The sequence below is a fragment of the Schistocerca americana genome, chromosome 9 (genome assembly GCF_021461395.2).
Source record: "Schistocerca americana isolate TAMUIC-IGC-003095 chromosome 9, iqSchAmer2.1, whole genome shotgun sequence".
Taxonomy (NCBI): domain Eukaryota; kingdom Metazoa; phylum Arthropoda; class Insecta; order Orthoptera; family Acrididae; genus Schistocerca; species Schistocerca americana.
In genome coordinates this window covers 84198113-84217492 of record NC_060127.1, presented here as the reverse complement: position 1 = coordinate 84217492, position 19380 = coordinate 84198113, and the positions used below count along the sequence as shown (strand labels likewise).

At 46.9% G+C, this 19380-nt stretch overlaps 1 protein-coding gene and 1 pseudogene across 1 annotated transcript in view; both read right to left on the bottom strand.

The window, feature by feature from the left end:
* Nucleotides 1-19380, bottom strand: part of LOC124550682 (amyloid-beta-like protein) — a 592369-nt gene that overhangs the window by 52918 nt on the left and 520071 nt on the right. The window lies entirely within an intron of this gene.
* Nucleotides 10751-10868, bottom strand: LOC124551450 (annotated as a pseudogene).

Here is a 19380-nt window from a genome sequence, read left to right as displayed (position 1 = left end):
CGAGGGCTTCTCCGCGGTCATTTCCGGTGCGGTTCTCCTCTTGCCACCTGCGACGGTCGTTCGCTGCAGTACGGGAAGCCAGGATCCGTTGACCTTAAGGTTTTCCTCTTTCTTGTTCAAACTGTTCGCGTGTTTTTGTATTTCTACAGCTTCTCTGAACAAGCGCGTGTGATAATGCTTCTCTACAGCCAGAACTTCCGTGTCGGCGAATTTTATTACGTGGTCGGTCTCATTCAGTGCGTGCTCTGCCACGGCCGATTTATCCACCTGCCCCAACTTGCAATGTCGCTTATGCTCTTTGATCCTGGTGTTGATGGATCGTCCAGTCATTCCGACATAAACTTTTCCGCATGTGCATGGTATACGGTATATTCCCGAAATTGAAAGTGTGTCTCTTTTCTCCTTCGCTGATCTAGGACACTCTTTGATCTTCCTTGTCGGTTTGAAAATCGTCTTTACGCCATGTTTGCGCAATATACGGCCGATTCTGTCCGTCACTCTGGGAATGTACGGCCTTTCTGCCATAGATTCCCAGACATTCCCATACATTCCCAGAGACAGAAGCCAATAGGCAGTTTGTCAACAAGTGGCCACGAAAGCCTTAACAATTTTGTAAAATGGCTTGGTTCCGCTACCGCACGCACCTCACTCGCCTTGCTTGGCTCCGTCCAATGGGCACGAAAGGACACCGATTTGCCAACACTGAGGAAGTCAAGGAAGAAAACGAGGGAGGAGCTGTCAGCACCGATTTTGCGATACGCCAAATCAGAAAGCAGACACTGCATCTTTTGAATGTATTCGTGCTTGTTCAACAAAACGGTGGCGTTCCCCTTGTCCGCAGGTAAAGTAACAATATCAGGATCCATTCTGAGTGAACGTAAAGCAGCCGCCTCAGCTGCTGTGATGTTACACTTGGGTGGACGGGCCGCAGTCAACACACGACAAGCTTCCCTCCTACCCTCTTCCGCAGCCTCGGAAGGTAGTTTATAAACAGCCTGTTCGATAGAACTAATAAAATCAACGACTGGCAAACTCTTAGGCGTCGGTGCGAAGTTCAAACCTTTCCCCAGCACAGACAAAGCTGCGTCGTCAAACGTTTTCTCCGTGAGATTGATCACAGAACGTCGAGAATTAAAATTAGAATTAAACACTGAGCCAAGGAAACGTTCAAACTTCGCCGAATGACGAGCAGTTACAGATTGAAATTCCCAGGCAGACTGCGACCAAGAGGCACCGTCCACGCCCGCATCTCGTGGTCGTGCGGTGGCGTTCTCGCTTCCCACGCCCGGGTTCCCGGGTTCGATTCCCGGCGGGGTCAGGGATTTTCTCTGCCTCGTGATGGCTGGGTGTTGTGTGCTGTCCTTAGGTTAGTTAGGTTTAAGTAGATCTAAGTTCTAGGGGACTGATGACCTCAGAGGTTAAGTCCCATAGTGCTCAGAGCCAGCACCGTCCACCCAATCCCAAGAAAATTCAGAGACATTAGACGCCATCATTAAATGAAGCTGAAATAATTCCTTAGAAACAAAATCTAACCGACGGCGAGTATAGGGGATCCTTTCACGAACAAGAGCTGAACCAGCACGTTGCTTGATGCGATTGGCGGCAGGGGAATTAATATGATGCACAGCCTAAGCAAACGTTGGAACCACACTGTGATTTCGACACATCCGTAAAAACGATAATGCACATTCCAACCTTACTCTACTGCTGCGAAGTTTATCCAACCTCCGCAAGCAACGATACATTTCCTCCCCGTAGAGGTAAACAATGTGAGACCTTAACTTTTCCCGGCGAATTGAATGTTCAAACAACTTACGGGTTTGTTGCCGGGTGACATCGTCGACCACCACCGATATTTCGACAGGAGCACACCCTGCCATTCTCAAGGCACAAATGCAAGGAGGAAGAAATGTGCAAGGAAATTTAATACGTCGGTTCACAGCGGAGAAACAAGGAAGATATCACACCCAGAACAAGTGTCAACACAAACAAAGATGAAAAACACCAGAAATGTCGATAGTGACAAATCAACAGGTGAGGTAGCACTAATTCTGTCCCTCTGTCTTTTGATGAGAGACAGAGCCGGTTTCCAAGCAGCATTTAAACAAAATCCACCATCTCTGTTAATAAGGTTGCTTGATAGTTTGATTTCAACAGCTCCCTTAATAACACTATCCCAATAGTTGGACGTGCAAGCCAGAATCTCCGAGTTGTTGTATTCCATAGGATGACCGGTGTCAAGGCAGTGTTCTGCTTACAACAGCCGAGCAAATCCGCTATTGCAGAACACTGCCTCCTTGCATTTGTTCCTTGAGAATGGCAGGGTGTGCTCCTGTCGAAATATCGGCGGTGGTCGACGATGTCATCCGGCAGCAAACCCGTAAGTTGTTTGAACATTCAATTCGCCGGGAAAAGTTAAGGTCTCACCTTCGTGCTTATTGCGGATCTCCTGTTACCAGCGCCGCGGGTACGGTAGCCATACTCGCCTGCCGGCCACACGCCACGAAAGAGGTTACTTTAACGACTGAGCACCCTACAGCAGTAAGATGCCATGAACATGCCTCCCGTAAAATGATTTCTAAACGGCAGAGAAATACTTATACATCTACATCCATACTCCGCAAACCACGTGATGGTGTGTGGCGGAGGGTATCTTGAGTACCTCTATCGGTTCTCCCTTCTATTCCAGTCTCGTATTGTTCGTGGAAAGAAAGATTGTCGGTATGCCTCTGTGTGGGCTCTAATCTCTCTGATTTTATCCTCATGGTCTCTTCGCGAGATATACGTAGGAGGGACCAATATACTGCTTGACTCCTCGGTGAAGGTTGTTGTTGTTGTGGTCTTCAGTCCTAAGACTGGTTTGATGCAGCTCTCCATGCTACTCCATCCTGTGCAAGCTTCTTCATCTCCCAGTACCTACTGCAGCTTACGTCCTTCTGATCTGCTTAGTGTATTCATCTCTTGGTCTCCCTCTACGATTTTTACCCTCCAGGCTGCCCTCCAGTACTAAATTGGTGATCCCTTGATGCCTCAGAACATGTCCTACCAACCGATCCTTTCTTCTGGTCAAATTGTGCCACAAACTCTTCTTCTCCCCAATTCTATTCAATACCTCCTCATTAGTTACGTTATCTACGCATCTAATCTTCAGCATTCTTCTGTAGCACCACATTTCGAAAGCTTCTATTCTCTTCTTGTCTAAGCGAATTATCGTTCATGTTTCACTTCCATACATGGTTACACTCCATACAAATACTTTCAGAAACGACTTTCTGACACTTAAATCAATGCTCGATGTTAACAAATTTCTCTTCTTCAGAAACGCTTTCCTTGCCATTGCCAGTCTACATTTTATATCCTTTCTACTTCAACCATCATCTCTTATTTTGCTCCCCAAATAGAGGAACTCGTTTACTATTTTAAGTCTCTCATTTCCTTATCTAATTCCCTCAGCATCACCCGACTTAATTCGACTACATTCCATTATCCTCGTTTTGCTTTTGTTGTTGTTCATCTTATACCCTCTTTTCAAGACACTGTCCATTCCGTTCAACTGCTCTTCCAAGTTCTTTGCTGTCCCTGACAGAATTACAATGTTCTCGAAGCTTCAACAAAAGCCCGTACCGAGCTACTGAGCGTCTCCCTTGCAGAGTCTTCGACTGGAGTTTATCTGTAACGCTCTCGCGATTACTAAATGATCATGTAACGAAGCGCGCTACTCTCCGTTGGATTTTCTCTACCTCTTCTATCAACCCTATCTGGTACGGATCCCACACCGGTCAGCAGTATTCAAGCACTGTGCGAAAAAGTATACTGTAACCTACTTGCTTTGTTTTCGGACTGCGTTTCCTTAGGATTCTTCCAATGAACCTCAGTCTCGCATCTGCTTTACTTCTGTCAGGTAGCCCCGTGGCAGGAGTACCGACTTCGCGGAGTCGTCGACTGCCTGAGTGCCAGTAGCTGGATCGATGCGGGCAGCGCCTCACCTCTGCGAGCGACAGCTGGACCCTTTGGCGGGTCGATGGGTTCGTCGGGAAAGGTGAGGCAGCGACCTTTGCGGAAATGTCACCCTCCCTCCCCCGTCTCCCCCTCCGTGTCCTTACTGGGACACGACTCAGGGCTAGGTCGGTGAACGTGAGAAAAAGTCGTTTTAGTGTGAATCCCAACGGCACGGTGTGTGAGATACAATAGTCAGGCCACCTTCGTATGGAACGAGGCAGTTAACATGGACGCGGACGTGAAAGGGACATTCGACGTCACGAGAAACAGCGCCCACGGCACACGGGACGAGCTTCTTTACGTGGTTTGCGATCTCGGCGCTCTCCAGAGACCGTTTCCGGCTTTACTTGGTTTGCAAACAACAGTCTCCTTACCACGCGCGTGAAATAGCTGCGGTAGGTCTGGTAACGACTGTCGAAGAAGAGCAGAGAAAATCGCGAAGAAGATTCCAGACGCATAGATGACTTAAGGGGAGGTTTACTATCTTTTGCTTACCCCGCCCGGTTGGCCGTGCGGTCTAACGCACGGCTTTCCGGGTGGGAAGGAGCGCCTGGTTCCCGGCACGAAGTCGCCCGGTGGATTTGTGTCGAGGTCCGGTGAACCGGCCAGTCTGTGGATGGTTTTTAGGCGGTTTTCCATCTGCCTCGGCGAATGCGGGCTGGTTCCTCTTATTCCGCCTCAGTTACACTATGTCGGCGATTGCTGCGCAAAAAAGTTCTCCACGTACGCGTACACCACCATTACACTACCAAGAAAACATAGAGGTTACACTCGTCTGGTGTGAAACGTTCCCTTGGGGGTCCACCGGGGGCCGAACCCTACAGCAACCCTGGGTTCGTTGTGGGGCGGCGGAGGGGTGAAGTGGACTGCGGTAGTCGTCGTGGGGTTGTGGACCACTGAGGCTGCGGCGGGGACGGAGCCTCTGCGTCGTTTCTAGGTCCCCGGTTAACATACAATACAATACATACAGTCTTTTGCTTCAAAAAATCGATTTTTTAATTGCATTTTTGGATCCATAAAAGTGTTTAGAATCCACGCCTGAAACGGTTTTTCCGATTACGGAACGGAAATGTTTGTTATTCGCGGTTGAACAAAAAAATGCACCTGTCTGAAATCGGCCTTTTCCACGCACCCCTTTCCTTTTTCTTTCGGAGGACGAGTTATTGTACTGTTGCTTGTGAGGGAACACACATAATTCAAATGGAAGTTTGAACGCGTGTGTTTGGAAGTTAGTCCCCAAGCATTTGCATTTTGGTGCGGAGACTGTGGAGATTGCGACTTTCCTGCCAGTGAGCAGCGTCAACGAAGGGTATTCAGCAATTCTGAAGATCATGACAACGATGGACGTCACCCTGGGACTCTATTCGACGCAGTTCGCCAAGCATTCGGACGACCACCGGATTCGAGCGGCCGTAAACCGCTTGTCACCGGCCGTACGAGCGGCCCTGGAGCAGCGCAGGATGGCCCAGATCCAGCAGAACGCCCTCTATGAGGAAGAGAAAGGACTAGTTTATGCACCCGGAATAGCAGATTGAACGTAAGTTGCATAATATGGCATTTATATGTAGTCAAAATTTCAAATGCGTTTTTCTCGAAATGATTTTTTTTTTTTATCGCGCTGTATGGTAACTTCAAATCACTGAACCGATTGGCATGATCCTTTGTTTCCGACGAAGCTAACTAAATTGTCTAGGAGTTGTACCACTTTTATTCCCATCAAATTTAAATGTTTTTACTTGGCCGACGAAGTCGAAAAATCGATGGAAAAAATCCCTATTTTCGTCAAATGGCCGCCATTTTGTTTGCCATGGTCCCAATAACTTAAGCGAGGTACAACTCCTAAAGAATCTTATATACTTCGCTAACGTCAGCTCAATTTTGATTTCAGACGAACCGGCTGACCTGTGAGGTCTACATCGAAATTTTGTTTCGTTCCGACGGCATTTCCGCCTTTGCTATTCGACATTTCCGGTCGAAACAATTCCAGTTTGTAGAGCAAATATCAATAAACATTTTGACCAAATTTGACATTGATATCTATAACACATCCCGAGAAAAAAAAATTCTCAAAGAACATGCTTTTTCCGGGCCAAAGACAGTAAACCTCCCTTTAAATGGCGAAAGGCTGGCTGCTTGGTTGTTTCGGGGGAGGGGACCAAACAGCAAGGACATGGCTCCCATCGGATTAGGGAAGGATGGGGAAGGAAGTCGGCCGTACACTTTTTAAGGAACCATCCCGGCATTTCCTGAAGCGATTTACGAAAATCACGGAAAACCTAAATCAGGCTGGCCGGAGGCGGGTTTGAACCGTCGTCCTCCCGAATGCTAGTCCAGTGCGCTACGCACTGCAAGTAAAGGAACATTATACAGGATGGGACAAATAAAACTGGTCCGGACGAGCGGATACGATTGTACGTGAATTTGTGGCAGCGTTAAAGGAGGAATAAAAGTCCTATAGTTACTCCCAACAACATGGAGGAACGGCCCGTACAGCCTGCCGAACCTTGGAGCACATTTACACAATCTGTACAGAGCTGTTAGCGGAGGTAAGTCTGGTCGCGGCCTTATCTGGCCAACCAGGTCACCTAATCCGTCAGCGTGGGATTACTTTACGTGGGTATCTCCGAAGCCTAAGGCGTATCGCAACAACCCTCATAGTCCTCAAGGACTTCAACAGAAAATTTCGCATGAGATGGCAGCAATTCCAGCCGTCCAGCTGCGATGTGGCTTCAGCAACTTGCTGACCAGGCCCCAAAAGTGCCAACAGATGAATGGTGGTCACTTTCAACATCTGCTATATTCACGTTAGTACTGTACTTCCTTTCCTCTGTTGTGTTTCTTTGCATCCTGCAAACTCTGTTCTCCGGGCCACTTTTATTTGTCCTTCCCTGTATCATGCTGTAGAACGATCTGAGACATATACTAGTCGAAGTTACTCTTTACCTACACACCATTTTCGTCCCATTTTCAGGGAACATGGTTTAATTAAAGTGCCTAATGTCAGTTCGCGCATTCGTAATATCCACATTCTCTGTGAAATAATATACCGTACATCAGCACATACTTTTCAAGCTCGAGCTTCGTTTCATAATTTAATTCGAATGGAGGATGGATTTCTTTCTTTCTTTCTTTCTTTTTTTTTTTTTTTTTTAAACCTGCTCCCTATCTGTTTTTTCGGACATCAATTGCCATCTTCATATATATAAACACTATCCTGTTTCGTAAGTGCCCTGTCGACACCGCTGTCCGTCGACCACAATGCCATCTTCCGTGCAGGACACAATAGTAAGGACATCTCTTGACAGTCTGTATGATTACATCGTGATTTAGACACAGGAGGGGGAAATAGTGGTTTGTTGCTTTAATTCTCGACACCAGCGTACATCTACTGAGACCTCCTTGTCCTTGGTTTCGATGCTGCGTGATGTGATTGTCTTTTTTTTTTTAGTTTTAAGCCGAAATACGGCACTCTTCATCTCCGCAAACCTTTAGTAAACAAAATTTCGAGACCACATCTCAAGAATAGTCACCAAAGTCTACGTTTCCGCGTTCCGGCGTGTTTTGACAGTTCATTCATTCGATGACACGAGAATCATGATGATTTTTGCATATTATCAACTAGCTAGTATCAACTAGCAAGATGCCGATTCCAGGGATTCCAAGATTTTCAAGAATGTTTTAATTTCAATTTTGAAGTCGGATAACAAATGACAAAAGAAATATTTTTTTGTGATACGATTACAAATTAACAGTTTTATAATTTTTTTTCCTTTTTTGTACTGTAAAACCCCGCTTCTTTCCAGATTTCGTGATTCTACGTCAACGGGAAGACCCTAAGGTTATGATGGATGAGATTTCGAGTATCGCAATACGTGACACAAATGGCCGTATCTTTTGGTTGCACTCAGTTAGAAGCTTCCATTTTGTATTCAGCCAAGTAACTTTAGGACTTAGTATGTGACATAAATTTCAATTAGATACGTCTACTCGTTCCTGGGAAGAAAGGTTTTTAACAATGGAACAGACAGACGGACAACGAACTGATCCTATAAGGGTTCCGTTTAAACCGACTGAGGTCCGGAACACTAACAGACAAAAGCAGAAATACTTTAGTTATGCAGTAACAGACCACAGCCAAAGTAAGATATGACTAATTACGAGGCAGACGGATATATCGTGTCAAGCACTTCCTCTCGGCTACTTCGTGAGCTAAACAGGAGCGGAACGGATGAAGAAAGTAGGAAAGTCCTCTTCTTTACGTACTTCACACTGAGCTCTTACGCAGACGTACATCTTCCCGATTGCCCTGGATGGAGGTTTTGTAATTAGGGCAGGGTAAAGGAGGTGATAAGAAAACCGGGACGTGGGCCGCTGCTATTGCCACTTCTTGCACGTAGTGCCGAGGTGGGAGTAGGTGTGGAACAAAAGCTTCAGTTCCGTTCCAAAGAGCGGGGCGGTGACTGGCGCTTCTAAACGAGTTCTCGCGCGTGCCAGAGAGAGAAAGAGAATGCGACCCGGCTGTGGGGCTCCTTGCGCTCGCACTCGGCAATGTCTGCGAGAGAGCGTATTTTAATTAAGCACGGCTGCAAACGGCAGGGGCAGGTATTCGGCTGGGAAGGAAAAGGCGGGCAACGGATCGGAAAGAGAGGAACAGAGGCGCAAGAGACGCGAAGAAAACTGTGAAGGCGGCTGACAGAACAGTTGGTCGGAGAAAGAAAGAGAGAGGGAGGAAGAGATTGGGGAGGGTGTTGCAAGGCTAACGAACAGCAGAAATCCTGCCGCACTTCGAACCCACCTCTCTCCCTTCACTACGGCGTTTCCATGGCAACCGGGTAAACAGAATTAGGAGCGGCCAGGGGAGCGTAGGAGTTTGGGGGATGCACTCCGACACAAAGGAGCTAACTGCTTTTCAAAAGCTCCGGCTGCGCGCGGGAGAGGCGAGCAGATCATTATATTAAAATGAAATTGTGAGGAAGGAACGGGTGGAGCAGCAAGGGGGGCGGGGAGGGGGGGGCGACTGCGACGGGCGAACGGCGCGGCGTCCGCCATCTTTCTCTCATTCACTCACAGAAAGCTGTTCGCAAACAAATTACGCGTCGTCCGTTGCGCTCCTTTTCCATGAATGACTAATGCTTCCCAAATACCTCGCAGCTCAACAGAGCAACTTTTTTAATTTTTTTCATACATATTTTTTTTTGTGAGTGCTATCCCCCCTCCGCTTTCCCCGTGCCCCCACACTGCTCTGTTCTGATTCCGCCGCAGTCATTGGTACCAGTTTTGCGACGAACGCGGTATGCAACTGAATGCAGTGTAAATGAGAACGGATTTGGCCATCTCTTCGCCACTAAGGAGCAATTACGACCCTGACTGAGTTGTAAGACAAATTCAGAAACCACGCCTATTCTTTCTCCAACAAGTACTTCTTTCATTGCGTCAACATCTTCAGCTACTCACCTTCCGCCGAGATAATTAACTAAGACATTGCACAGGACAAAAGTAGCTGATTCAAAACTTCATCTCTGAGTAAGTTTTTCGTCATTAAAATTGCTTTTCTTTTTTTTTTCAGCAACGAAGTTTGGAACTTTAATTGTGGCATCTATTTATTTGAAGCTCGTACAAAACAGATACGTGTTTCAAACTTTTACTAGCCTTCAAAGTAGTCACCGGCATTGTGTATAACCCGTTGCCAGCAATGTGGAAGTCGTAGGATGCTCTTAGAAGTGCCAGTTGTGTTGACAGTTCGAACGGCGCGGTCTATTGCCCGATGAATTTGTAGCAGTTCTGAAGCGAATGCCGCGAAGTGTTTCCTTCAGTTTAGAAACCGAGTTGAACTCGCGATGGAATAAGTCAGGGGAGTGCAGTAGGTGATATAGCACTTAGCAGCCCCATCAGACAAACAAATCATTAACAGCTTGCACTGTACGGACTTGAGCATTGTCCTGCAAAATTATGGTCAGGTCCTGCAGAAAGTGTCACCAATTCTGTCTCTATGCTGTTCATTTTTGGAAGACAACCTACGACCAGCTTAGAGATGGAAGTGAGGACACTTTCTGCAGGACCTGAGCATAATTTTGCAGGACAATGCTCAAGCACGTACAGTGCAAGCTGCTACTGATTTGTTTGACTGATGGGGCCGCTGAGTGCTATACCACCTACTGCACTCCCCTGACTTAAGCCCTCGTGAGTTCAACTCGATTTCTAAATTGAAGGAAACACTTCGCGGCATTCGCTTCAGAACTGCTACAAATTCGTCAGGCAACAGACCGCGCCGTTCGAACTGTCAACACAACTGGCACTGCTAAGAGCATCCTACGACTTCCACATCGCTGGCAACGGGTTATACACAATGCTGGTGACTACTCTGAAGGTTAGTAAAAATCTGAAACACGTATCTATTTTGTGACGAGCTGTAAATAAATAGTTGCCACTATTAAAGTTCCAACCCTCGTATATAAAACACGAGGGGTGATCCATAAGTAATACTACACATTTTTAAAGAAATTCAACACTTTTTTTATCTGAAAGCTGGTTGATTTTATTCATGATTCCTATATTACGTCTTCAGGCCACGAGTGGCCTGTCGGGATCATCCGACGGCCGTGTTATCCTCAGGCGAGGATGCGTATAGGAGGGGAGTGGGGTCAGCACTCCGCTCTCCCGGTCGTTATGATGGTATTCTTGAACGAAGCCGCTACTATTCGGTCGAGTAGCTCCTCAATTGGCATCACGAAGCTGAGTGCACCCCGAAAAATGGCAACAGCGCATGGCGGCCTGGATGGTCACCCATCCAAGTGCCGACCACGCCCGACAGCGCTTAACTTGGGTGATCTCACGGGAACCAGTGTATCCACTGCGGCAAGGCCGTTGCCTCGTGATTCCAATACACCATGTTATACAGCATTCCTCTGGCCTTAAAACCCTACTTTTCAACATAATATCAGCTCAATGCGACGGTCTTACGGCGTGGAACTATTCGACTGGTCGAGGGCTTGGCCAGCGTCTTGCTACATCAATAACCTGCCCATCATCCACGTTCTGCTTCCAAGGGAGTGCTTCATTGAGCCAAGCACCAAACATGGAAGTAGGAAGGTGCGAAATCCGGGCTGTAGGGTCGATGAGGAAGGACAATCCAACCACGTTTTGTGGAGCCCTCTCATGTCAAAAGGCTTGTGCGAGGGCCTGTGGTCTCATGGAGAAGGAGACATTCGTTTGCCTTTTCGTGACGACGAACACGTTGAAGCCGTTTTTTTAGTTTTCTGATGGTAGCACAATGCACTTCAGAGTTGATCGCTGCACCGTCACGTAAAACATCAAACGTAGTCCAAAAAGACAGTTGACAAGACTTCCCCGGTTGAGAGTGCGGCTGTGAACTTTTTCTTTTGAGGAGAGGTGGTGTAACGCTGCTCCATGGACTGCCGTTGTGTTTCCAGTTGGTAGCGATGAACCCATGTTTCATCGGCTGTGACGATGTTCGACAAGAGATTGCCACGATTGCAACTCGCAAGAAACTTCCAACAGAGGGTCCTTCGTTGCGCTTCGTGGTTTACTGTCAGGAGGCGAGGAACACAGCACGGGAACACCTTCGAGTACCCTAAGTGGTGGGCAGGTGTGTCAGCGCTACCATGAAATGTCCAGCTGTACAGCGAGGTATTTGATAGTGATCCGTCCATCACCTCCAACGAGAGTGTCCACACGTTGCAACATTGCGTGAGTCACAGGTGTGTGCGGCCGGTCGGCACGCGGAAAATGATGATGTTGCGATGATGGCAGACGCCTCGCCTAACCACTCAGCATGCTTTTGTTCACTGTCAAGTCTCTGTAAACATTTTGCAAGCACCCAGGAATGTCTAAGAAGCTGTGGCTTTCCGTCAAAAGAAACTCAGTTCTCTACTTGGAACGTACTTCCATTACAGACGTCATTTTGAAGGCTGTTTATAGCACCACCACTTATTGGAACTTCATGACACGGCTGAAACGGGGATATTCCAATATGTTCCACAGAAAATTCCGCACTTTTCCAGCCTAAACTGGCCAAGAAGTGTGTTGCATTACTTACATGCCAAGTTGAGTTTTTCACTTTTTCTGTCTTCATCATTTCACTATGTCTCTTGCTCTACATTCCAGCTTATGATCTTCGTGTTTCCTTCTTACTAGCCACTTCGCTAAAGGGACCATGATATTCCCCAGCTATTCATTTCGTGGAACATATACCTGCTACCAAAAGCTGAGACGAGAAAACATTAGCAACATATTCGCAACGTAGACTCCTCTCGCTATACTGCTAACCAGTCTTTGCTTGTAGTTATCACTCATCGCTTTCCATTACTTACACTCTCCGCTCCGATAGCTGAGTGGTCAGCGTGATTGCCGTCCTACGGGCCCGGTTTCTATTCCCGGATGGGTCGGAGATTTTTTCAGCTTGGGAACTGGGTGTTGTGCTGTTTTCATCATCATTTCATCCCCATCCGGCGCGCAGGTCGCCCAATATGGCGTCGAATGTAATAAGACCTCCACCAAGGCGGCCGGACTTGGCCCGCAAGGGACTCCCCGGCCAATAACGCCAAACGCTCATTTCCATTTCATTCATTACACTTTTTCTTCCTTCGGAATGATTTAGAAAGAATATAGTTCATGAAGAAGTTGTTGTTGTTGTGGTCTTCAGTCCTGAGACTGGTTTGATGCAGCTCTCCATGCTGTCCTGTGCCAGCTTCTTCATCTCCCAGAACCTACTGCAATCTACATCCTTGTGAATCTGTTTCGTGTATTCATCTCTTGGTCTCCCTCTACGATTTTTACCCTCCAGGCTGCCCTCCAATACTAAATTGGTGATCCCTTGATGCCTCAGAATATGTCCTACCAACCGATCCCTTCTTCTAGTCAAGTTGTGCCACAAACTTCTCTTCTCCCCAATCCTATTCAACACCTCCTCATTAGTTATGTGATCTACCCATCTAATCTTCAGCATTCTTCTGTAGCACCACATTTCGAAAGTATGTTTGGTAAAAGTGAAACGCAGTCATTGTTGTGTTGGCAGAAGAGCCAACACCGTGTTACGAGTGGAGGCCGAACTGCACGCGTTTTAGCTCACGCAGGCTGGCGTGAAGAACTATACTTACGTGAGGTCTGGAACATGACAAGGAATGAGAATTCAGAAAGCGGGCATAATTAGTTTGATACTTAACTTTAATCCATTAATGAAGAACGTCGCTCTTGACGGTACATGATTTTAAAGGCTACCACCTAGCAAGTGTGGTGTCTCGCGGTGACACCACAGTCATCATAAAAATGCGATTACTTATAGTTAAAAAGTCCGCAGCTCGTGGTCTTGCGGTAGCGATCTCGCTTGCCGCGCACGGGGTCCCGGGTTCGATTCCCGGCGGAGTGAGAGGTTTTTTTCCTGCCTCGAGATGACTGGGTGTTGTGTCGTCTTCATCATCATCGTTCATTCCCATTACGGTCGGAGGAAGGCAATGGCAAACCACCTCCGCTAGGACCTTGCCTAGTACAGCGGTGCGGGTCTCCCGCATCGTTCCCTACGCTCCCATGAGTATGGGACCTCATCAAATCTCAGTAGTTGAAAGACACACTGCGTTAAACTCGTCAGGTGTGGCGTGACGCGGACGTCATGAGGCGCTGACGCCACCCTGCAACACACCTCTGCTAGGCGGGCTGCAGCAACGACAGCCCCTGTGTCTCAACGATTGCACAGTCCAGCTACATAAGAAATTTGCAGCTAGCTCCTCAGAGGGCCTTCGCGTACATCAGATACGAAGAACAGGTAGAGCGCACAACCGGCACCAGGGTCGCTCCTGCTGTACACCTTTTCATTTAGGACCAAGGCGGCCTCAGTCCAGTCAGTTTCATCGCAGCCAGTCTACTCATGTTTACATACGCGAAACACTAACATTGGCACTATTTTCCGTGAATTGCTGCAATGTTTACGCCACTGTTGACTGGGCTGCACCATCTTCTGTTGCTATTGTCCTACTAGAATAGGCTTCCTGATACAAAGCTGCCGGCCGCTGTGGCCGAGCGGTTCTAGACGCTTCAGTCTGGAACCGCGCTGCTGCAACGGTCGCAGGTTCGAATCCTGCCTTGGGCATGGATGTGTGTGATGTCCTTAGGTTAGTTAGGTTTAAGTAGTTTTAAATCTAGGGCACTGATGACCTCAGATTTTAAGTCCCATGGTACTCAGAGCCATTTGAACCATACAAAGCTGCAACTACAGCAGGTTTTTTAGTTCCAAATTTCCAATCTCCTGCTTCCGGCCCACTGTGTGGTAATAACGCACGGACCTGATCAGATATACAAACACACGGGTAGATGCTAACAACGAACTATAAATAACGCGAAGTGATTGCTACATAGAGAGCAGAAGGAATGAGGCCTATTCGAAGGGACTGTCTTAGCAAAAGGCACGTCAATGTGTCGTGCATACTCGCGATGTTGGCCAGTTCCATACGTCCCTTGGACATATTTTTTTTTGGTGTAGTGATTTTCCTCCGTCAGCTTCTGAGTCCACTGAAAATTGAAAGTGATGTTTTTGTGTGACTTTTTACATATCGGCTTTGAACTGTGTTCCTATTTTGTTGTAACTAACGACGGGAGTTGCTGAAAGCCAACTGGGGCGATGTACTGAAATCTTTGCGGTGAACAAATTTCGATATCCGTCCTGGAAGTACTTAGATAGCTAAAGAGCTTTTAATTAGCCACTTTGCAAGAGCGAGAAGCTTGTCCCGCAATTCAAAGCATGGTTCAAATGGCTCTGAGCACTATAGGGCTTAACATCTGAGGTCATCAGTCCCCTAGAACTTAGAACTACTTAAACCTAACTAACCTGCGGACGTCACACACATCCATGCCCGAGGCAGGATCCGAACATGCGACCGTAGAGGGCGCGCGGTTCCAGACTGAAGCGCCTAGAACCGCTCGGCCACAACGGCCGGCTCAAAGCATGGTTGATGACCCTTATTTTGACTGATTTTGTTGGTGTAGGAGTGCAAAGAACTAATTCACGTCCGCGAGAAAACGGTTCCTATTGCATCAGCGGAGGAGCAAGTTGCGCAGTTTTTTCCGACGACGCCACATGAGCTCCGAGACGCTGACGAAAGGAACGTTTTCAGGCCACTAAGGCGGATCTGGACAAAAGGCGCAAACAGATGGAGATAGATCATCAGAAAGAGTGAACCGGGGTGGCTACGTTTCTCATCTTACAAGAGGACCACGCTCACCGTTTTCATCCGAATTTCTGGTATAAGAAGGGTCTGGCCAGAAAAGAATGAAAGTAGCAAACTCTGCAGACGGGGGGAAAGCGGCGAACGCAGAGCGCCGTTCGCAGAGTGGGAGTCTGGCCACTTAAGCCGGAGAGAGGGTCGCCTTCATCGGCCGAGTTGAGGAACCCAATTGGTCACCCATTTTATTCGAGGAGGGCCTCCATTTAGGGACGACATGAAATCCTCCTACCGGCTCGACGGGGAGAGGCGAGAAATGTGATTAAACGCATTCCGACGCCGGCGGCGTCCCCAATGAAGGAAGGGGAGAAGAATCCCGCCTTTCTTTGCCACCTACCGCTTCTCCCCAGCAGCGACTGAACGGAGCGAGTGCAAAGTCCGTGGCACGCAGCAGGGTTCGCTACGTTTCTCATCTTACAGGGGGACCACGCCTACTCGTCATCACCGATTTCATCCCAATTTCTGGTATAAGCAGGATCTGGCCAGAAAAGAAAGTGACGGAAACATGGAGCTCCAGATGGCCGAGCGTTTACAAAAAAGAAAATTGACCAAATGTGAATAGGACTCACCCGCTGAGGATTCGGTACAATCTTAATTATGTACACTATGTGATCAAAAGGATCTGGACACCAGGCTGAAAATGACTTACAAGTACGTGGCGCCCTCCATCGGTAATGCTGTAATTCAATATGGTGTTGGCCCACCCTTAGCGTTGATGACAGCTTCCACTCTCGTAGGCGTACCTTCAATAACGTGCTGGAGGGTTTCTTAGGGGATGGCAGCCCATTCTTCACGCAGTGCTGCACTGCGTAGAGGTATCGATGTCGGTCGGTGAGGCCTGGCACGAAGTCGGCGTTCCAAAACATGCCAAAGGTGTTATATAGGATTCAGGTCAGGACTCTGCGCAGGCCAGTTCATTAGAGGGATGTTACTGTCGTGTAACCACTCCGCCACAGGCCGTTCATTATGAACAGGTGCTCGATTTGAAAGATGCAATCGCAATCCCCGAATTACTCTTTAACAGTGGGAAACAAGATGATGCTTAAAACATCAATATAGGCCTGTGTTGTGATAGTGCCACGCAAAACAATAGGGGGTGCAAGCCGCTTTCATAAAAAACACGACGACACCATAACACCACCTGCTCCGAATTTTACTGTTGCCACTACACACGCTGCCAGATGACGTTCACAGGGCATTCGCCATACCCACACCCTGCCATCGGATCCCCATACTGTGTACCGTGATTCGTCATTCTACACGACGTTTCTCCACTGTTCAATCGTCCAATGTGTACGGTCCTTACACCAAGCGAGGCGACGTTTGGCATTTACCACAGTGATGTGTGGCTTATGAGCAGCCGCACGACCATGAAATCCAAGTTTTATCACCTCCCGCCTAACTGTCATAGTACTTGCGGAGGATCCTGATGCAGTTCGGAATTCCTGAGTGACGGTCTGGATAGCTGTCTACCTATTACACATTAGGACCCTCTTCAACTGTCGGCGCTCTCTGTCAGTCAACAGACGAGGTCGGGCTGCACGCTTTTGTGCTGTGCGTGTCCCTTCACGTTTCCAATTGACTATCACAACGGAAACAGTAGACCTAGGGATGTCTAGGAGTGTGGAAATATCACGAGCCAGCGTATGACACAAGTGACACCCAATCACCTGACCACGTTGGAAGGCCGTGAGTTCTGCGGAGCGCCCCATTCTGCTCTCCCACGATGTCTAATGACTACTGAGGTCGCTGATATGGAGTACCTGGCAGTAGATGGCAGCCCAATGCACCTAATACGATAAACGTATCTTTTTGGGTGTGTCTGGATACCTTTGATCACATAGAGTATAGAGACAGTTCATCCATCCTGAGAATCGAGAATCTCAACGATTTCTGCCTGTCATCGCTATCGATTCTGGCAATATATGGGTCCAGGGATTTCCAAGATGTATCATAATATCTTGAGCGGTTGCTCAGATTAGACCGTACATACAAAAAGAAGCGAACAGGCAACTTCAGTTTATGTACGTAGAGAGAGAGAGAAGATTTAATAAAACATTATTTTTACTTTCTTACCTAAACATGACTGCAGCTTACACTTTAAGTTTGCATGACGAAATATTTTTATATTATACCAGGTGTAGAAGTATGAAATCGGAATTTCCCTACAGTTGTGCTAGGCGTCAGTTTCGGGCCCGTGAGATCGGTTCCTGTCCTGTTTCCTGTAACGACTGACGGCGAATCTCAACGCGAAGAAACACAAGTTCCGTACATCGGTATCTGTTTCAAACCCGAAAAAATGTCGAGTTCAGTGACTACCAACTACGATTTGCGGACAGCAATGGTTTTCTGTTACCATTTCAAGAAAACTGCTGCACGATCGCATCCAGTGCTTGTCGAAGCTTTCGGCAAACATGCTCTTGGGAAAACACAGTGTTTCGAGTGGTTCAAAAAATTCAGAATTGGTGATTTTGAAGCGAGAAACGACGAGCGCGAGAAACCACCGAAAAAGTTCGAAGACAACGAATCGCAGGCCTTATTGGATGAATGTGATACTGAAACTCAACAGGAACTCGTGGAACAACTGAATGGGACGCAGAAAGCCGTTTCTCTTCGGTTGAAAGCTATAGGAAAGGCGCAGGAAGTATGAAAATGGGTTCCGCGTGAACTGAACGAAAGACAGCAACCAAATCGGAAGATCACGTGTGAAATACTGCTTGCAAACACAAAAGAAAGTTGTTTCTCCATCGAATAGTGACAGGTGACGAAAGATGGATATTTTTTGAGAATACTAAGCGACGTAAATCGTGGGTGAATCCAGACAAACCATCGACATCCAATGCAAGAACAAATCGCTTTGGAAAGAAGACAATGCTCTGTGTTCGGTGGGATCAGAAGGGCGTCATGTATTATGAGCCGCTAAAACTTGGTGAAACCGTTAACACTGATCGTTACCAACAGCAAATGATCGATTTAAATCGAGTATAACGTGAAAAACGACCGGCATATAGAAAAAGTCAACACAGAATCATATTGCTCCATTACAATGCCCCTTCACACAGAGCAAAACGGGCCAGGGAAACCATCGAGGCGTTCAGCTGGGAAATACTACGGCATGCGGCTTATTCTCTGAACAATGCTTCATTTGGTATGAAAATGGCTCGCTGACTGGTTCGCTTCAAAAGAAGTACTCTTTTCTTTCGGGGGGGGGGGGGGGGGGGGGGGGGCGGCATTAATTTGAATGAAGTATTGTTTATCAGTTTCAAACAACAAACATGATATTATTGCAACCAAACTCCGCTTTCATATTTCTACATATGGTAGTTTTGATGAATGCAGTCTACGTTCTAATGGCAAAAAGATATTTTTTTATACGATGTAATCACAATTTAACAGTTTTCGGATTTTTCGTTTACTTGCACTGTGAAACCTTGCTTTTTGTCAAATTTCATTATTCTAAGTCAACGGGACGCACCGTAGAGGTTTTGATGACTGAGTTTGCGAGTATCAAAATATGTGACATGAATGGCAATATCTTTTGATTCCATTGACTTAGAAGCTTACAATTTTTACGTTACCAAGAAATTGTAGAACTTAGTACGCGAATTACTTTTGAACTCGATACACCAAAGTGTACCAGAGAAAAAGCGACTTAACAGACTAACAGAAAGACAAAAGGATAAATAATTCATAAAAAACATTTTTCGTGTGATATAATTACAAATTAGCAATTTTCTGATTTTTCCCTTTACTTTTAGAGTGAAACATTGCTTCTTGGCAAATTTCATGATTTTTAGCCAACGGGAAGCCCCCTATAGATTTTGATGCTGAGTTTTTGAGTAACAAAATATGCGACGTAAATGGCCGTATCTTTTGATTGAATTGAATTAGAAGCTTGCAATTTGTACACCTCCAAGGGGACATAGACTATAGTATGTGACAAGTTTGAACTTGATATGTTTGATCATTCCTGAGAAAAAGGTCTGACTGACTGACTTACACACAGACGAATGGATAACAAAGCGATCGTACAAAGGTTCAGTGTTGCAAATTAGCGCACAGAAGCCTAAAAAAAAAGAAGCATTTTAGGAGCGATCGGATGAAGCGTGACGCTCTGATGTTTCCTAATTTCCGATAAAACTAATCTTGT